The sequence below is a fragment of the Rhineura floridana genome, chromosome 2 (assembly GCF_030035675.1).
Source record: "Rhineura floridana isolate rRhiFlo1 chromosome 2, rRhiFlo1.hap2, whole genome shotgun sequence".
Classification (NCBI taxonomy): Eukaryota; Metazoa; Chordata; class Lepidosauria; order Squamata; family Rhineuridae; genus Rhineura; species Rhineura floridana.
In genome coordinates, this window is record NC_084481.1 from 202,573,207 (window position 1) to 202,595,034 (window position 21,828).

General features: G+C 41.4%; 1 long non-coding RNA gene across 5 annotated transcripts in view; it reads left to right on the forward strand.

Moving 5' to 3' along the window:
* The window catches only part of LOC133377581 (uncharacterized), a 43,286-nt gene extending 29,300 nt beyond the window's left edge, over window positions 1-13,986 (forward strand). For 3 of the 5 annotated variants that reach the window (XR_009760749.1, XR_009760750.1, XR_009760753.1), the window contains one exon: window positions 364-1,078. This is a non-coding gene — a long non-coding RNA (uncharacterized LOC133377581). Of the gene's footprint in view, window positions 1-363; window positions 1,079-13,337 lie in introns of those variants that run through there. The other 2 variants (XR_009760751.1, XR_009760752.1) reach the window with 2 other exon arrangements.
* The last annotated feature ends 7,842 nt before the right edge of the window (window positions 13,987-21,828 follow it).

A 21,828-nucleotide genomic window follows, 5' to 3' on the forward strand; every position in this document is an offset into this window, starting at 1 on the left:
TTGCTTAAATCTCATTGACTTCAAAGAGATGCAGGCATGATTGCATTTCCTTGAATAACACTTTATGATCCTAGGACTTGTGAACTATCCAAATTTTTATCTAGTCTGCTTTTCAGTTTTAATGTGATTAAATGAAATATAATCTCCTTGATTAGCTGATGTAAATCATATTGTGCAGTCATTATAAAAACACTAGTACAATACATGGAAAATTGTTTAATTTAATAAGCATGGATTAAAAGTGTGGTAATCCAAGAGGATGACGCACCAGGGATTTTCTTGAATCTGGAATAACAAGCACCTGCAGGAAGCTAACTGGAAGGTTAGATACACTGACTTTATTTGCTTTGGATTTTGCTACAGCAGACTTGATGAAGAACCACTTTATACTCAGCCCAACCCAATGGTCCATGAATATTTGTGCTGTCCATTTTAACAAACCAAGTTCGCCATAACCTTCTGAAGATGTCTTCCCATCCCGATATCTGCAGTTCCAGAACTGGAGATGCTATTGGCCAAATCCAATGCTTCAACCATGCCAAAAATGAATTCCACTGACCTTGGTTTCAGCTCTTTTCTCCCAATTTTTATTTTTAAAAATCATTTTACTCTTTACAGAATTCTGTAAACTGGATCAGCTTAAGACCAAGGGCTGAATCCAGAGTTGCAGCTTCACTCATGCAACAGACTTCCATGCACAAATTGAACTTCCTTTCGCTTTCTTGTCCCCTACAGGCCCCCATGCCCTTAAAATCAGCTCTGGAGGCTTGGAGGACCCACTAGAGCAGATTTGGGGGGCATGCAGAGGGAGGAGAGGAAATGGAAGTCCTGTGGCATGAGAGGAACTCTGCTCATGCAGTGTGGGATACGACCTCAAAGGTCTGATGTGTGAAAGTGTGGTAGATGTGTTATTCAAGGGAAAGCCTTCCATCACTTTTACATGTAATGTTTTGGCTTGTTATGATGAAACAACTCTCATTCTTCTAAAGAATAAATAAAAATGGCCCCTTTCAAAGCAAGATGTTCTTAATTTTTGCATTTGACTTGGACAATATTTTTCCGTATTGGAAAAAGAAATTAAGAGCTTGAATGCTTTCATTTCATCATGAAAATCTAAACCTGCACATGTTCTTTGAAGTTTGATGCCCTTTTATCAAAGGAGGATTCTTGTTTCCATGGCAAAAAATTGAAAGGTCAGTCGTAAAGTGGATTGGGTATGCTTGACTTCATTTAGGAGCTCTGAAAGTGCTGCCAATGACATTAATGGAGATTTAGAATAGGTATGAAAGCAGAAAGCCAGTGTTTAAAAAAATTCATTCAGATGACAAGTTACAATTTTTCATTTAAACAAAAAAAATCAATGTTGAGTTCATTACATTTTATGAAACCTTCATTTCTCTTATAATGTGCAATATGCAGGCGCAGTCAGAAAGATGCAATCCTTCATTTCTCTTGTGCTGTTTCATTAAAAAAACACAGACTTTATATTCTTCTAGTTGTGCAGCACAAACTAGTTCAGCTGGAGCATTATTGCCGATGCTGACTTTTTCCTTTGATTTCAGTCGGACTAATGGCCTGATCCTATGCACTGCTATATCCCCAAAAGTGCATAGTTGGAATAGCTCCACAATTGAATAGAAATGATATGTGCTTACACACATCTGTCCACACATCTGTGGCTGGTTTGCAACTAACTGAAACATGCATGCAGATGTGGAGAGACGTGCAGCAGTTGTTCAGGCACTGGGGAACATTTTGGGACAAGCCGGGCCTGTACAAAAGGGACGGGCTCCACTTGAACCAGAATGGAACCAGACTGCTGGCACTTAAAATTAAAAAGGTAGCAGAGCAGCTTTTAAACTGACTGAGGGGGGAAACCCGACAGGAGCTGAGAAAGGTCCGGTTCGGAATAAACCTCCCCCCTGGGATAAAAACCAAAGAAATGATGACATTTTAAAAGGGGTAGGCCTAGAAGTAGGCATTGTGAGAGCAGGGGCACAGGATATAAATTCAGAAGAGCAAAATTACCACAGGCCTAACCACAAGTGCCAAAGACACTTGAAGAGAGACACTGCTTACAAGTGCCTGTACGCTAATGCTAGGAGCCTCCGAACCAAGATGGGAGAACTGGAGTGCTTGGTCTTAGAGAAGAGCATTGATACAGTGAGCATAACCGAGACCTGGTGGAATGGAGAAAACCAGTGGGATACGGTTATCCCTGGATATAAACTATATCAGAAGGACAGGGAAGGACGTATTGGTGGCGGAGTCGCTCTATACGTGAAAGAAGGCATTAAATCCAGCAAGCTCGAAACCCCAAAAGAGGCAGACTCCTCCACAGAATCGTTGTGGGTGGTGATACCGTGCCCCAGGAGGGACTTAATACTGGGAACGATCTATCGTCCCCCTGATTAAAATGCTCAGGGAGACCTTGAGATGAGATATGAAATTGAGGAAGCATCCAAACTAGGTAATGTGGTAGTAATGGGTGACTTCAACTACCCGGACATAGACTGGCTGCATATGTGTTCCAGTCATGACAAAGAAGCAAAGTTTCTAGATATTCTAAATGACTATTCCCTAGATCAGTTGGTCATGGAACCGACCAGAGGGACGGCAACCCTGGACTTAATCCTCAGTGGGGACCGGGACCTGGTGCGAGATGTAAGTGTTGTTGAACCGATTGGGAGCAGTGACCACAGTGCTATTAAATTAAACATACATGTAACTGGCCAATTGCCAAGAAAATCCAACACGGTCACATTTGACTTCAAAAGAGGAAACTTCACAAAAATGAGGGGATTGGTAAAAAGAAAGCTGAAAAACAAAGTCCAGAGGGTCACATCACTCGAAAATGCTTGGAAGTTGTTTAAAAACACTCTATTAGAAGCTCAACTGGAGTGCATACCGCAGATCAGAAAAGGTACCGCCAGGGCCAAGAAGATGCCAGCATGGTTAACGAGCAAAGTCAAGGAAGCTCTTAGAGGCAAAAAGTCTTCCTTCAGAAAATGGAAGTCTTGTCCGAATGAAGAAAATAAAAAAGAACATAAACTCTGGCAAAAGAAATGCAAGAAGACAATAACGGATGCTAAAAAAGATTTTGAGGAGCACATTGCTAAGAACATAAAAACCAACAACAAAAAATTCTATCAATACATTCAAAGCAGGAGACCATCTAGGGAGACAATTGGACCCTTGGATGATAAGGGAGTCAAAGGTGTACTAAAGAACGATAAGGAGATTGCAGAGAAGCTAAATGAATTCTTTGCATCTGTCTTCACAGTGGAAGATATAGGGCAGATCCCTGAACCTGAACTAACATTTGCAGGAAGGGATTCTGAGGAACTGAGACAAATAGTGGTAACGAGAGAGGAAGTTTTAAGCTTAATGGACAATATAAAAACTGACAAATCACCGGGCCCAGATGGCATCCAACCGAGAGTTCTCAAAGAACTCAAATGTGAAATTGCTGATCTGCTAACTAAAATATGTAACTTGTCCCTCGGGTCCTCCTCCGTGCCTGAGGACTGGAAAGTGGCAAATGTAACGCCAATCTTCAAAAAGGGATCCAGAGGGGATCCCGGAAATTACAGGCCAGTTAGCTTAACTTCTGTCCCTGGAAAACTGGTAGAAAGTATTATTAAAGCTAGATTAACTAAGCACATAGAAGAGCAAGCCTTGCTGAAGCAGAGCCAGCATGGCTTCTGCAAGGGAAAGTCCTGTATCAGTAACCTATTAGAATTCTTTGAGAGTGTCAACAAGCATATAGATAGAGGTGATCCAGTGGACATAGTGTACTTAGACTTTCAAAAAGCGTTTGACAAGGTACCTCACCAAAGGCTTCTGAGGAAGCTTAGCAGTCATGGAATAAGAGGAGAGGTCCTCTTGTGGATAAGGAATTGGTTAAGAAGCAGAAAGCAGAGAGTAGGAATAAATTGACAGTTCTCCCAATGGAGGGCTGTAGAAAGTGGAGTCCCTCAAGGATCGGTATTGGGACCTGTACTTTTCAACTTGTTCATTAATGACCTAGAATTAGGAGTGAGCAGTGAAGTGGCCAAGTTTGCTGACGACACTAAATTGTTCAGGGTTGTTAAAACAAAAAGGGATTGTGAAGAGCTCCAAAAAGACCTCTCCAAACTGAGTGAATGGGCGGAAAAATGGCAAATGCAATTCAATATAAACAAGTGTAAAATTATGCATATTGGAGCAAAAAATCTGAATTTCACATATATGCTCATGGGGTCTGAACTGGCGGTGACCGACCAGGAGAGAGACCTCGGGGTTGTAGTGGACAGCACGATGAAAATGTCGACCCAGTGTGCGGCAGCTGTGAAAAAGGCAAATTCCATGCTAGCGATAATTAGGAAAGGTATTGAAAATAAAACAGCCGATATCATCATGCCGTTGTATAAATCTATGGTGCGGCCGCATTTGGAATACTGTGTACAGTTCTGGTCGCCTCCTCTCAAAAAGGATATTATAGAGTTGGAAAAGGTTCAGAAGAGGGCAACCAGAATGATCAAGGGGATGGAGCGACTCCCTTACGAGGAAAGGTTGCAGCATTTGGGGCTTTTTAGTTTAGAGAAAAGGCGGGTCAGAGGAGACATGATAGAAGTGTATAAAATTATGCATGGCATTGAGAAAGTGGATAGAGAAAAGTTCTTCTCCCTCTCTCATAATACTAGAACTCGTGGACATTCAAAGAAGCTGAATGTTGGAAGATTCAGGACAGACAAAAGGAAGTACTTCTTTACTCAGCGCACAGTTAAACGATGGAATTTGCTCCCACAAGATGCAGTAATGGCCACCAGCTTGGATGGCTTTAAAAGAAGATTAGACAAATTCATGGAGGACAGGGCTATCAATGGCTACTAGCCATGATGGCTGTGCTCTGCCACCCTAGTCAGAGGCAGCATGCTGCTGAAAACCAGTTGCCGGAAGCCTCAGGAGGGGAGAGTGTTCTTGCACTCGGGTCCTGCTTGCGGGCTTCCCCCAGGCACCTGGTTGGCCACTGTGAGAACAGGATGCTGGACTAGATGGGCCACTGGCCTGATCCAGCAGGCTCTTCTTATGTTCTTATGTTCTTAGGTTTCACGCATTTGCTGCATGAAAAACTGGCATAACTTTCTTGTGTGTCTGTGGCACACATGAGCTGCTTTTAAGCACAAAGGTTCGTACACTGGCACAATACCACAATTCAAGGTGCTATGTCTGCCAGTGATGCAGATTGCAGCCCCTTGCATGGGGTCAGTTTGGTTGAGGCAGCATTTACCAAAGGACATACCCACCTATGAATGAAAAATAAAGCAGCAAACCAGCTGTCATCATGGTAAGGAGGTGAACAAAAGGTTTTAGTAACTAGAAGCAATCTTGGAAGGCTCTACTTTGCTTGGAACTCTTAGGGTGCTGTGAGAGTTACGATATCACAAGCCAACACTTGCATAGCTCCTATTCCTGCAGCCACAATTGCTCTGGTTAGATCAAGCTGTCTAAATCATTTATAACCTCCTGCACGAGTGTAACCTCAAGAAATGCTAAAACAGGGCACAAATTATGAGAGTGGGGGAGGTGAGGAAGCCTTGAATGAAATCCTCATGCCCACATCTGGACTCCTCCAATTATAGGAAAATCATCCCCCCCATAACAGTATCTAAGGAGGACATCACAAAAATAGGGGCACCCTTCCTTCTATAATTTCAGGATTTTGTTGTTGTTATGTGCCTTCAAGTCAATTACGACTTATGGCAACCCTATGAATCAACGACCTCCAAGAGCATCTGTCATGAACCACCCTGTTCAGATTTTGTAAGTTCAGGTCTGTGGCTTCCTTTGTGGAATCAATCCATCTCTTGTTTGGCCTTCCTCTTTTTCTACTCTCTCCTGTTTTTCCCAGCATTATTGTATTTTCTAGTGAATCCTGTCTTCTCATGATGTGTCCAAAGTATGATAACCTCAGTTTCATCAGTTTAGCTTCTAGTGACAGTTCTGGTTTAATTTGTTCTAACACCCAATTATTTGTCTTTTTCGCAGTCCATGGTATGCACAAAGCTCTCCTCCAGCAACACATTTCAAATGATAGAGTTTAAAATTGCTGATCCTCACCTCAGAGTTTTCTGGTGCTCTCAAAAATGTTCAAGTCAAAAGATTGCATTTCTCCATTCATTCATATGTATCACAGTTTTCCTCTAAAGATATGGCTTTATCTATAACTCTGAGAGACAGGTCTGATTATGCACAATGCTGCTATATGTCTAGTTATATCCACTCCATAATGTATACAACTTCCCCATGTCCAGGTATTATGACATTCCCCTAGACTATGCTATTGAATAGGGAAATGCACAATGTTATGACATGGGTAAATTGTACTACACATTACAGAGAGGGAGAATTAGATATGTTCTAGAGTGAATGGGGGAACTAAACAACTGATTGAGAAAGAGTGGCATGCCCAAATCTTCCTACTGAGCTGTATGGCTAAGACATGGATTTGAACCTAGATCTCCCTAGTCTTAGTCCAGCACTCTTATCAACTACATCACTCTGGTTCTAGTTAGCCTATCTTCTCTGTTTTGCAGTCAAGGGCTAAGGCGTAGGAATGGAAAAATCTGTTAGTTTTGGTTTCTTTTAATTTCTCATTCTTTCCAATCTTAAATTCAGTTCTTCATATTTCTGCATCACTGATTTTTTTTTAAAGTACTCATGAACATTTATTGGCATTTTAGTGCTTCTGCTTATTTAGTACCACCATTGGATGCAACTAGGAATGGGGGAGAAATTTGATTCAGTTTGCATTGAAAGCCAAATCTATCACATTTGCACTTTCTGAAACAATACGAGAACTAAAATTCAGCCATCCTTCAAAATTTCTAAGTATCCAGTTTTGTGATGCCGTTCATCAACCAAACAATGTTTACAAAAATGCATATACATTAAAATGAATATACTAGTGAAAAATAACATACAAAATGTATTATATTAAGAGAAATTGCTAGCCAAAATGTGTTTATTAGTCAAAACTGCATACAAAAATGTGTTCATTAAGATAAATTCACACTAAAATGCTGAAGAATTTTCCTGAGATTTTTTTTAAAATTGAAAATTGCTTCAGAAATGTGGAGATCTGTATTTAAAACGGGGAAACTGAGATTATCAATATTGACAGATCCTTCCATCCATAGATGGAACCCATAGAAAATAATGGAAAACTGCACTGACCCAATGGAGAACAGAATTTCATCCAGTTCAGCTGACCCTCAGCTAATGAAGACCAGTTTATTCCTATCCAGTACCTAAAAGCTTGTCCTACATTATCCAGATTATAATATGCCAGAGAGGCATCATTTTGAAAATCACTATTTTTAAAGGTGATAACTGCACAGGTGATGTAGAGAGATACCATCTGCCACCAGCACATTAATTCAGAGCCCACTTGTGTATTAATTGATTCTTGTTGTGCCAGCTATGTGGGGCAATTTAATTGACATCTAACAGGCTGGAATCAGATGTCAATTAATGTACTTAGATTAGAGTAACATATTATCTTAGCTAATTAATACCTGATTAATTTGCTGTGGTTAATGATTACAGTTAAGCATGCAGAGTAACACTATTACCTATACATTTTGCTGGGCTGTAATTTTGGAGCTAATCACATAACAACCAGGTTTTCCATGCATCCTACTGTGAACTCTCCTAGCAACCAATTTGTATTTAATAATGTAACAGAAGTGACTTATTAGGCCCAAATTAAAAGACCAGACTTGATACTTGCAATAGCATATAATAACAATTCCTTATTAAATTCGTTGGTGTAAAAGGGATTGAATCAGAGAATCTCATCCACTGAAAGATGAGGCGGAAAGACATATTTAATTCAGTTGGCCCAGTTTCTGTTAGATCTATGATTTGTCCTAGGTAGATACTATCATAACTTATAATTCTTTATTGAGACTAATTTTAAATGTCTCTAGTAATTCTATAGATCTTGATACAATTGACAAGAAGAAAGGCTGATAGCCCAACCACAGATAATTCTTTAAGGCGTATTCAGGAGGCTGTGCCATACTTCTGTATTGTATATATAATCTATTGCTGTAGTGAGGAATAGGATCTGATTTCAGATCTGGCCCACCTTCCATGGCTCATTTTGACAGGTGGGAAGGGCTGCCCATCTGTCAATCACCTGATGTCATATGATATCGAGTGATTCAACATTTGAGCCATGGGAACAGGGAGAGGCTCATCTCCAATTTTAGTGCTGGGATACCACAGCACTGACTAGAGCCAAGAGAAATGCTACCTGCTCTACTAGCATTGCCAGAAGAGACTCTGGGCTTTTGGGGTCCTCTCCAGATCTCCGAGGAAGGCACTCCAATCTCCAGTTTCTAGTCAGTGAGGGCACAACAGCAGGCCCAAATCTTCCTTCCCCAGGGAGATTTTGGACATTGAAGCACTCCCTGGTTTCGGAGCCAAATGCTTTCGATGTGGGTGGTGGTGAAAAGGAACTTCCTTCTCACTTCCCGCCATCGAATGCTGCCAGATTGTAGGCCAGGGGCTCAACAACAGGCCCAAATCTCTCTTCCCTGGGGAGATTTAGGCCTGTTGACATGCCCCCTGGCTTCAGAGCCAACTGCTTTTGATGTGTGGGGGAAGAAGAGGAACTTCCTCCTTGCCCTCCCCATCAAATTCAGCCAGTTCTGAGCTGAGCGTGTGACAATGGGCACAAATCCTTCTTCTCCAGAGAGATTTAGGCCTGTTGATGCACCCCCGGCTTCAGAGCATGTGATCGGGTGGGGGGCAAGGATGAGAAAGTTCCTCCTCACCACCCCCCATGGGATGTAGCTGGCTTCGGGGCCTACTCTGTGACCTCTCTAGGTCCCACCCCTGAAATCTCAGGTTTTGGGATGCTTCTGACCTGGCAACGCTATCTATGACAGTCATCGAAGAACAGGCAGAGGCTGATCTCACTGCTTAGATAAGGGATAACAAATCCCTGTATCTGACATCATATGACAGCAAGTGACTCTGACTGACAGGTGGGTGTGGTGTGCCTAAAATAGCTTTGTGGACCAAACTCAGAACCCTGGCAGGCCTAATTGAGCATGTTAGCTGGAGGTTCCCCACCACTTACAATGTGACATAGGGTATACTTAATGATGGCTTACAATGATTACTTACAAAAGTAACATAGGATATACTTCAGCCCATTGATTTCACTGGATTTAAACACACCTTACTCTGTGTTGGATTGTGGCATATATGTACAAGAGTACATTTCCCAATATATGCAAATTTCCCAATATATACATTTCCCAATATATGCATTCCAACCAAGAGAAATCGTATTTAATAAAAATGTTAAAATATGACATCCTAGAGGTCTCTTCTGCTCTGCTATCTAGACAGGAAGCAGTTGTCCTCTCTATGTGATACTGGTATATAGAGAAAATCACAGTGAAAGGCAACTTTCAGTACAATAGTTTTAAGGCAAAGCAATGAGTCCATGGGGACTGATAGAGGATGCTGAATAGAATGCCTAGACCAGTGATCTGACCCCATTGCAATTCAGAACTGGGAAGCATTACAAACCTGGATGAAAGCTGGCCCATATTCAGAGTTTTCCAAAAAAAAGTCTGAAAGTTAGTGCATGCACATCACCAAAGTGCATTTTGGAAATGTGGCATCCTTAGTGTGACATCCTTTTTCCACCCCGATATATATTACATGTGTCCATTAGCTGCCCATTAGCTACCAGGACAAGTTCAAGGTTCTGGTTTGGTTGTACAAAGCCCTATGCAACTTGGGACCAGGATACCTGAAAGATTGTCTTACCTCTTATAAACACAGCTGATCACTGCACTCTGCAGGTGAAGGCCTCCTACAGACACCATCTTACGAGGGCGACGAGGATGATAGCCGGTATGGAGAATAAGTCTTATGAGGAAAGGTTGAAGGAACTTGGCATGTTCAGTCTGGTGAAGAGAAGGCTGAGGGGTGACATGATTGCACTCTTTAAGTACCTGAAGGGCTGTCACATAGAGGAGGGTACAGATTTGTTCACTGCTGCCCCAGAGGGTAGGACTAGGTCTAATGGTTTTAAGTTGCAGGAGCGTAGATTCAGATTGGACATTAGAAGGAACTTCTTGACAGTAAGGGCAGTTCGGCAATGGAACCGACTGCCTAGGGAGGTGGTGGGATCCCCTTCACTGGATGTCTTCAAGCAGAGGCTGGACAGCTATCTGCAGGAGATGCTCTAGCTGTGGATTTCCTGCTGTGAGCAGGGGGTTGGACTCGATGGCCTACAAGGCCCCTTCCAACTCTATGATTCTATGATTCTTACCCAGACTTCCATTCCGCACAACATAGGAAGCAGACCTTTAATGTTGTAGCACCAACACTTTGGAATTCCCTACCTTTAAATATTAGACAGGCACCATCTGTATTTTTTTGGCACCTACTGAAGACCTTCCTCTTTCAACAAGCCTTTTAAGTAGAGACCTTATCCCAGTCTGCATCTGTGTTGGAATTGCTTTTTAAGTTGTTTTTAAAGATGTTTTTCTCAAGATGTTTTTAAAGATGTTTTATTTTAATCTGTTTTTAAATCTGTTTTATTTTAATATATTTTAAAGTCTTTTGTTTTTAAGATGTTTTAGAGTGCTTTTAGTGTTTTTGTTTGCCGCCCTGGGTTCCCTGTGGGAGGAAGGGTGGGATATAAATTTAATAAACAAATAAATAAATGCAACTTGATTGCCCTTTGTCATACTGCTTTTGTTTCCAACCTGAATGAATCAAAATGGAGCCACAGGTGGAAGCAGGTGGCTGGGAAGGAATAAGCAGCAGAAGCAGAAGCAGCAACACCTGTTCATTGGAGGATGGCTGTTGAGGTACAAAAAAGAAAGAAAGAGATGTAATACATTTTAGATTGAATTATGTGCATGTAACATATTACAATGTCAGTGAATGAGGGCTAATTATACTTACAGGGATTACATACAGACCAGATTTGAAATATAGAAGAAATAATTATGAATTTCAGTAGCTTTATTACCCTTCATATAAAATTATTGGTTTGATTCTGGAATTATTTAATATTAACTATTTAAGGGAATGGACAGACTGGTATCAATGTTTGATTTAATTGTTTTTATCTGTTTGTATTTTATCTTGTTAAGTCGCTTTGAGACTTCTTTATGTAACATGTATATATAACATTTTTGTTAAAATTTATTATTATTATTATTATTATTATTATTATTAATAATAATAATAATAATGTTTGCTAGCAATTTTGGCTGTAATCTAACTCCAGTTACCTAAGAGAAGTCCCATTGAATTCAATAGAATTTACTTCTGAGTAGCCATGGTTAGGGAGTGTGCTTTTTTCCACTACATGTCAGCAATATCTGTCAACTCTTTACTATACAGATGATGCCAAATATTAAAGCTAGAACTAGCTAAAAATTATCTTCTTCTAGACAGGATGGAATTTGTTGAAAGCTGTGTCAGACGAACACGTCTCTATCTCAGCCATTATTCCTGGAAAGAACAACTAGTGCCTTTAATAATAGCTTAGACCATTGTTTGATTCTAGGTGATCATTCACTGCACAAAATATTCAAAACAGATTCTTCAAATTGATTGCCAGTTAGTTTGACAATTTATCTAAACCAATGGCTAGTGACTAGTGTGAAAATCAAGGATGCACATTTTAGCATTGCTGCTAAGTTTGGCTACAACATTCTTGCTACATTGCAGATAAGAAAGACTGTGGCCCAATTCTCAGTGAGGCAGTCACTATGAAAATAGATATTAGGGAGAAGGCACTATGCATCAGAATCTAGGGAGACATTATCTTCTATGTGCAAGGGCGAGAGCCCACACCTGAAGTCTTCAATGTTATATCTCAGAAACGGGTTTCCCACATCAGTGAAAAATGGGACAGTCTTTAAAAGCAAAAGTTATATTTATTTATTTATATGTTACATGTCTATCCCACCCTTCCTCCCAGGAGGAGGCCAGGGCAGGAAACAACAAATGATCAAAACATCTTGTTGTTATGTGCCTTCAAGTCTATTATGACTTATGTTGACCTATGAGTCAGCAACCTCCAATAGCATCTGTTATAAACCACCCTGTGTTCAGATTTTATAAGTTCAGGTGTGTGGCTTCCTTTATGGAGGCAATCCATCTTTTGTTTGGTCTTCCTCTTTTTCTACTCCCTTCTGTTTTTCCCACCATTATTGTCTTTTCTACTGAATCATCTTAAAAACAAACCATCTTAAAAACAATTCCATTACAGATGCAGAATGGGATAAAGGTATCTACTTAAAAGGCTTATTGAAAGAGGAAAGTCTTCAGTAGGTGCCGAAAAGACAACAAAGGTGGCACCTGTCTAATTTTAAGGGTTGGGAATTCCAAAGCATAGGTGCCACAACACTAAAGGTCATGTAATGAAGCTAAATCCATGAAAAAAGTCCCACAATGAAAATTAAGCAAATTGTTTAGATTATTTGCTTACTCATTTATATAGCTTTAGATAATTTTGCGTGCAAAATACAAGCAATCCAAATGTTGATTGTAACAGGTGGCTCTTTATAACAAAAAAGAGAGCACCAAAACAGAACAAGCAACAGCTGTGAAGGAGGAAGATCACAATCAAGAATATTAAGATGAAGCATCATGTGTTTTTATAAAGAGATGTTTATTTTGTGATAATTGGTAACGTTAATAGCAACATATGTGGTTGAATTCAGAGCATCAGTAATTAATGTAGCATTAATTTCAGGACTTTAAAACATAATAAGTTTGCAAAGTTACAGAGCTCCCCAAGTGCTTTCAAACATGGCTGCATCTCATAAATCATCCAGCTCCATTGCAGTTTTGCAGATTACGATTTATCCAGGTATTTTATCAGATAACAACTAATTTCAATGATAATAGATATAACCAGAGGAAGTATTGTGAATTCCTAATTGAATAGTTTGGCCATTTAGAATCTTGATCATAATGAGGGAGTGATAATTATTTAAGTTAGGAACAGCTGTGGGTTGACATCATTAATGTTCATCTACCTTAATTTATGCACACAGCAATATGGCTGTTTTCAGCACCATCAAAATGAAAGAAAACTTAGATTTCAATATGAAAATAAATAGCGCTGCATGAAAAATGAGAAAGTGAGCAACGAAAGACATGCACCTATTGAAAGAAATAGGTGCTTTCACAAGTTTAAGATGACTGAGTTCAGGCAACAGGAAACAATGTAATTAAAAATGCAAGCCTGCATTTAATTCTTGTTTTATTAATTGAAGTAATTAATATCCTTCCTTCTATAGTGTCATCTATCTGAAGATTTACAAACAGCAATGAATTAAATTTTACAGCCCAGAGATAGGCAAAAGGCGGCCAATCTTCAACCTTACAGTATTTACTGATTAGGAAAAAAAAGTTACGGAAACTAACAATCGCATCCAATGAGCTCCAGTTCTGGCTGTGACTGGCAATTATATAGCACCAGGTTCAAGGCTTTCCATGCCAAGATCTCACAGCTGGTGCCATCTTGTTGGAGATATTGACCTGGTAGGCGATACTGGCATAACACCAGCACCAGTGAGAAAAACCTAATATGGAGGTTATAATGAATCATTATGTAAATCTGAGGACAGCACTTGTTAAGAATGTAAGAACATAAGAAGAGCCTGCTGGTTCAGGCCAGTGACCCATCTAGTCCAGCATCCTGTTCTCACAGTGGCCAACCAGATGCCTATGGAAAGCCCAAAAGCAAAAAAAAGGCAAATGACATTTTAGGGTTTGAAACTGAGGTCCTTAATTTGCAATGACCAAAGACTGAAATTGGTTCGAAGGATGCATTTCAGTTTATGGAAAATGTGAGCATAATCCACAAAGAAGATCAAAGGCACATGGTGCATAAATATCTTGGGGGAAGGAAAATATAAAGAACAATGTATTTGGGAGGGATTAGGATACAGTGTTTACCTAGGAAATAAAATGTGAAACAATCTGTATTCAGACATCTTGTTATTACATTGCTATTACATGCAAGGATTATAGTAGTCAAGGGGAACCTCCATGCAGTGAGTCAAATTAGACCAGCAGAGGTTCTGTTTTCCCCAGACCATGGCCACCTGCCCCACATCTGACTCACAAGTGGCATCAGATGTGGGGCAGGTAAAGATGCAGTTGAAATGGAACAATCGGGAACCTTAAATTGTGCTCCTGATTGTTCCTTGTCCTTGTATTCAGTGCCTTTTAAATCTGACGGCAAGTGCAAGCCCTGCTGGGACTGGTTCCACTCAGGAATTCCCGAATGGAGCTTCTGAGCGCAACCAATCCCAGTCTAAACCATGGGTTACAATTAGTGCTGATCAACTGATTGGCATTGCCTGCAACCCCAGCTGGGATGGGCTACACTCTGGAGTTTCCAAGTGGGAGCCCCGTCTGCAACTGATCCCTGCAGAAAACGAGGTTGCAATATATGCCAACTGACCCTGGGATCAGCTGCACAGATCTTCCTTTCCAGCCACACTTGAGTTCAAACCAGGCTACAAAAGAACTTTTTTTGCTTTGGAACAAAGCCAGGCTGCAAAGGAAGGAAGAAAAGAACCTCCCTGGAAGTTCAGGCTAAAATACAGAGTGGATTCCACTGCCCGATTGATATGGGGCCACCATTGAAATTAATAACAACTTAACCATTGCTGAACCCAAGACTGGCCCACATGAACTCTACCAGCCCTCTAACACAGAGATGCTACATTCCCAACTTTGTCATCCTTTCCCACATTTGAGAGTACAGGCAGAGAAGGAGAGAGAATTTCTGTCCTTAACAGAAACATTCAGGCCTGCTTTAAAGTCAGAGTTTCTTGCCCAAAGTTTGCTTCCACTCCACTCCAGGGCTGTCTTGCTCTGTCACCTTTGCCATGCCCTCAGATTCCCTCAGAGATGACCTGAGCAGCAGGGTTATGAACAGAAGCTTCATTTACAGGATGCGGTGGATATGACTTTTTCATAGTGATGCCAAATTTTTTTGCCCTTTTTTGGTGTAGGCAGCATCAAGCTTCAAGCATCAAGCTTGGTTTCTATGGGTTATCCCAGCAACTACATAGATTTTTCTTGGCAACATTTTTAGTATACTTCTATAGATTGGACAGGCAGGGGGAGGGGCTATGCAGTTTTTTCTAGTTGGCTCTGTGGTGCTTAAGTTCATTACTCACACACGGGGACTGAACAAGTCTTTCAGCTATATTGTAAGCTGTCCAGAGAACTTTATTTTATGGAGAGGCATACAAATGTTATAAATAAATAAATAAAATTATTCTGTTCTTTGGGCTGCAACTCTGGCTGCATCCACACCAGACATTTATTCCACTTTAAACAGTTATGGCTTCCCCCATCAAATCCTAGGAAATGTAGTTTGGGAAAGGTGCTGTGTGTTATTAGGAGACACCTATTCCCCTGACAAAGCTCTAATAGCCAGAGTGGTTTAACAGTTAGCTCCTCCTTCCAGAGAATTTTGGTAACTGGAGTTCTGTAAGGAGAATAACAGTCTCCTAACAACTCTCAGAACCCTTCACAAACAACGCTTCCCAGGATTCTTTGGGGAAAGCCATAACTGTTTAATGTGGAATAAATGTCTGGTGTGGATGTGGCCTCTGTATACACTCACATGTAGCTTACATCTGAGGAGACACTGATTATATTTTATTAATTGACAAAAAAATTCCACACCAAGAACACTAAGAAAAATCTAATGGCAGTGAATAACATGAAATCAACAATAACGGAGCCAGTTCAGTCTGGTTTCAGGCTCAGTTTTAGCTGCAAAACAGCTTTGGTCCCTCTGATTGTTGACATCTATTGAGAGAGAGTGTAGCCCTGTTGGTTCTGCTTGATCTCTCAGTGGCTTTTGACACCATTGACCATTATGGCCTCCTGGAGCAACTCATGGGGGTGGGAGTTGGAGACACTTTATTGTGGTGGTTCCACTCCTATCTGTAGAGCATTACCAGAATGCAGTACTAGAGGACTGATGCTTGGCCTCATGGCTTTTGGGTCCCAGAAGGGTCCATTCTGCCTACTATGCTATTCAGCATTTATATGAAACCATTGGGAACTATCATTCAGGGATTTGGAGCACAGTGTCATCAGTATGCTGATGACACTCAATTCTCTCTATATTCCACCTGAATCTAGAGAGGCTGTACAGGTGGTAGGTCAGTGGATGCAAGCAGTGATGGGCTGGATGGGGGCCAATAAACTGAGGCTGAATACTGATGGGATGGAGTTGCTGTGGTTGGGTGGCTCTCATGGAATTAGGTGGATGATGTGTTCTGAGAGGGGTTGCACTCCCCCTGAAGAAATGGGTATATAGTCTGGGAGTACTCCTGCACCCCATCTGTCACTAGTCCCAAGTGGCTTCTCTGGCCAAGGGTGCATATGCACATCTTAAGATGGTTCACCAGCTTTGGCCTTGAAGATGATCTGGACTTGAAGGTGGTCCAGAAGCTGCAGCTAGTGCAGAATACAGTGGGTATGTTGGTGCCTAAGGCAGTCCAAGGGAGCGTGTGCATCGGTTCTGAAAGTGCTGCCAGTGAGTCCAATTCAAGACGCTAGTATTAGTGTATGAAGTCCTAAACATCTTGGAACACAAGCACCTAAGATAATGCCTCCACCAGGATCAACCCTACATTTGGCAAGACATGCCCTGTTAGCGGTGCTGCTGCTGAATGCTGCCCAGTTGGCATTGACTCATGGTGGGCTCTCCAACACTAGAGGTATTCAAAATGCAGCTGGACAGCCATCTGTCAAGTAACTTTAACTTGGATTTCTCACTGATCAGGGGATTGGACTTGATGGCCTTATTGATCCCTTCCAACTCTCCTGTTCAATAATTGTATGGCAGGGTCTTCTCAGTAACAGTTTCCCATCTGTGGAGCGCCCTTCCTGCTGAGGTGCATGTTTCTCCTTCATTATTAACATTCAGAAAGAAGTTTAAAAGATTCCTGTTCACCTAACTGTTCTTGGCAACCTTAAAAATTATTACCTGTGAGGTTATGTGACCATTTTAAAAACTGTGTTTAGATCTTTTTGTTTTTTTGTTTTTTTTAAAAAAATGTGTTCATATTTTAATTTAAAATTTAGTAGTAGTAGTAGTAATAGTAGTAGTAATAGTATTTTACTGCTGGTTTGCTACCCTGGGCAACTTTGGGAAGAAGGGCAGGAAAGAAATGTAAATAATAACAGAAATAATACTTCAGTACGATAATTACAAAATAAATGACAAATCAGTAGGTCAAACTAATGCATCAGCACAGTTGGACCACCACTCAGGGAAAGCCTTGATGAACAGGTGAGTTTTAAGCAGGCATCTAAATGTTAATTCTGTAGGTGCCTGCTTGGTGTTCAATGGGAGTGCATTCCAAAGAGCAGGTGCCACAACATTAAAGGCCCTGGTCTTAGTGCAAATAAGAGATATAGTGGGCATGCATTGGATTGTGCTGTTAAATATTTCCCTTTCACCCAGTGTCCAAGAACTGCTTACATCCAAGGCTGGGCTGACATCCACAACATACATTTACAACATAATTTAAAGCATAATTAACTTTAACAGTCATGGAGAATTATAAGCACCCTTAATAAACTACAGTTCCCAGGATCCTCCATGACTGATAAAGTGGTATGATAGTGCTTTAAATGAATGGTGTGGATGTGACCTGGAACTCTGTCCCTCTCAGAACTCCAAGAGCATAGATTTCAAACATAAGCTCTCTTCAGGCACTCAAAGAGTGCACCACGGCTCAAATCAGTTAGGTACTGAGGGAGTGCCATGCACCTTTCAACATCTGTATGCAAGCTGGGCCTATCCAGTTCTTTCTTGACTCTGCCAGGGATTCTAACCGCATTCTGCAGAATGCGGTTAAAATCTTCCCTTCACCTTGACAAGGTACCTCACCAAAGGCTTCTGAGGAAGCTTAGCAGTCATGGAATAAGAGGAGAGATCCTCTTGTGGATAAGGAATTGGTTAAGAAGCAGAAAGCAGAGAGTAGGAATAAACGGACAGTTCTCCCAATGGAGGGCTGTAGAAAGTGGAGTCCCTCAAGGATCGGTATTGGGACCTGTACTTTTCAACTTGTTCATTAATGACCTAGAATTAGGAGTGAGCAGTGAAGTGGCCAAGTTTGCTGACGACACTAAATTGTTCAGGGTTGTTAAAACAAAAAGGGATTGCGAAGAGCTCCAAAAAGACCTCTCCAAACTGAGTGAATGGGCGGAAAAATGGCAAATGCAATTCAATATAAACAAGTGTAAAATTATGCATATTGGAGCAAAAAATCTGAATTTCACATATACGCTCATGGGGTCTGAACTGGCGGTGACCGACCAGGAGAGAGACCTCGGGGTTGTAGTGGACAGCACGATGAAAATGTCGACCCAGTGTGCGGCAGCTGTGAAAAAGGCAAATTCCATGCTAGCAATAATTAGGAAAGGTATTGAAAATAAAACAGCCGATATCATAATGCCGTTGTATAAATCTATGATGCGGCCGCATTTGGAATACTGTGTACAGTTCTGGTCGCCTCCTCTCAAAAAGGATATTCTAGAGTTGGAAAAGGTTCAGAAGAGGGCAACCAGAATGATCAAGGGGATGGAGCGACTCCCTTACGAGGAAAGGTTGCAGCATTTGGGGCTTTTTAGTTTAGAGAAAAGGCGGGTCAGAGGAGACATGATAGAAGTGTATAAAATTATGCATGGCATTGAGAAAGTGGATAGAGAAAAGTTCTTCTCCCTCTCTCATAATACTAGAACTTGTGGACATTCAAAGAAGCTGAATGTTGGAAGATTCAGGACAGACAAAAGGAAGTACTTCTTTACTCAGCGCATAGTTAAACTATGGAATTTGCTCCCACAAGATGCAGTAATGGCCACCAGCTTGGATGGCTTTAAAAGAAGATTAGACAAATTCATGGAGGACAGGGCTATCAATGGCTACTAGCCATGATGGCTGTGCTCTGCCACCCTAGTCAGAGGCAGCATGCTTCTGAAAACCAGTTGCCAGAAGCCTCAGGAGGGGAGAGTGTTCTTGCACTCGGGTCCTGCTTGCGGGCTTCCCCCAGGCACCTGGTTGGCCACTGTGAGAACAGGATGCTGGACTAGATGGGCCACTGGCCTGATCCAGCAGGCTCTTCTTATGTTCTTATGTTCAACTGGGAGCCCTGACTACTAGGGTTTCCAGTTGTTGAGAGGATTCTGAACAGGTTCATTTGAACAGTGTTAGAATCTCCCTTCAGACCTTTGCACTCAACACACAAAAGTCAACACAGGAGAGGTGGAGCTGGTATGCATGTTGACCTTAGCGGTGGGGGGCAGTGGGCACATCCCCTACCCATGTTAGGTCCTCATGCACTCTTTTGAATGAGTGGAGATGACTATAGTTTGCCTACTGTTTTGATGTAAGGTCCCATCACATCATAAGGTCAGCTTTTGATAAGAAAATGTAAACCTATTAATTAATTTATTTTATTTTTATTTATAAATGTATTTGTATACCGCTGTTTCATTTAGAAACATCAAAGTGATTTACAACAAGTAAAACAACCTGTACAATAAATCCATTAAATATACAGTAAAAACAAAGGTCAACTATTGCAAAAAGACATCTTCTTAATTGCCTACATAAGCCTGGCAGAACAGAAAGGGTTTCTGCAGGAGTTCAACAGTTAAAACAGAAGGCACTTGCTGAATCTCTGTTGGCAGAGCATTCCAGAGAACTGGGCCAATGACACTGAGGGCTCGATTTCATGTAGATGTTAAATGAACCTCGCTAACTTGAGAGATGACGAAAGCTGTTCCTGCAGTAATTAAGCTGGTATATAATCGTTCAGGTGGTCCTTAGGATACTCTGGACCTAAGTTGTTGATAGCTTTGTAAATTAATACAAGGACCTTGAACCTGACTCATTGTGGATGGGCAGCCAGTACAGATGTTTTAAGAGTGGTGTCACATGTTGTCAGCCATGTGCCCCCATCAGTAGTCTGGCCACCACATTTTGCACCATCTGAAGCTTCAGAACCAGGGCCAACGGCAGGCCCACATAGAGCACATTGCAGCAATCCAGCCTCGAGATTACCAACACGCCTCGAGATTACCAACACATGGACTGACAGTAGTCAGGCTATCCCTGTGCAGCAACAGCCATAGCTGATGAACCAGACAAAGGTGGTAAAAGGCACTCCTAGCCACAGAGAATATTTGGTGCTCGTGACAAAGATGAATCCAGGAGAACTCCCTAAGCCATGAACCAAAGGGAGCATGACCCTATCCAGAGCAGGTAACCTGCCTATCTTCTAGACATGGAATCACCTACCCAAAAAGCCTCTGACTTTCCAAGGTTCAGGCACAGTTTATTCATTCTCATCCTTCAACAAAACCCCTGCAAGCCCCTCTTTTGTCCTTGAGACTTTGGAATGGACTTATTATAGCTCTAGCTCATGAATCTAAATTTAGTTCTTCCATAGGAGGAACATTGCACATGCTCGACTCTGTAGCGTGAGGCACAACGTTTTGATGAACGGCTTTAATAACTCACACAAACTGCTGTGTTCTGGCTGCCAAGGAGGACAGTTCTGTGTGCAGCAAAGCTTCCTTCCCTGCACATCAAGACCTTTTTACAGCAGAAATGTTCATTTCTGATCAGAGCATGTGATTCAGTGTCTCGGGAGTTTAAAGCAGCAGAAGTTAGCAAATCCATTTTATATTTGACACAAATTAAATTTCTGCTCCAGATTTTTCCCTATGTTGAGGAGAGCAATGCATTATGAATTTTCAGCATGAACCAGCATTAATTTAAAACGATGAACAAGACATATGGTTACATAAACACTAACAGCAGTTCATCGAGCTCCAACGTAATGCAGGTAGTGGAGGCAAACAAACAAAAAAGTGGTTTGAGTGGCTTCCTGATTGCTGTCATTGTACCAATATAAAATTTACATATCCCTGATGTTGGCCTGTAGCAGCATTACAAAAACAGTTATTAAAAGCACTTTGTCACTGAGATGTGCAACCTCGCAGCCTGACTCCCATGGGAAATTTTACTCATCATACCCAAATTCTTTTAATACCCCTCAAAATTTCTACAAATGTCTCGTGTAGGTGGAAGCCTGCACATTTATCTTGAAATTCATGGCAGGTGAAATTGTGGAGCAATTCTGATACATGAAAGGTTCCCAAAAGATCTCCTAGGGCACGTTCATCTTTTTAAGGTTCTCCTTGCCCCGGCTTTTAGGAGGACTGGGAATGTAAGGCTCACTTAATAGAAGGGGCATAGCTCAATGGTAGAACATCTGCTTTGCATGCAGAAGGGTCTCAGGTTCCATCCCTAGCATCTCCAGGTAGAGCAGGGAGAGATCCCTGTCTGAAACCTGGCAGCACTGCTGCCAGTCAGTGTAGATAATACTGGGCTAGAGGGACCAAGGGTCTGAATCAGTACAAGACGACTTCCAATATTCTTTCTCCAAGGCTTTGTGGCGAGAGTGGTCTGAGTCGTTAACTTACAGATGCCGTTTAGAGCCAAACTAGGCAAGAGATTAAATGTGTCTTTGCATTTAGCATGCAGATTTTTTTAAAAGGGGGGGAGAGGTTTGCTGATAATAATGGAATCATAGGAAAATCCCTCTTCTGAAGCTGGTGTTTGCTTTGGGAGGAAATCCCCCTAGTTTGGCCCTTAATGGCATTGCTAGGCTGGGGTGTTTGTCTGCTTGTTTAGTCTGATTTAGTGTTTGAAATGGTTACGACTGAAAAAATAAGTGA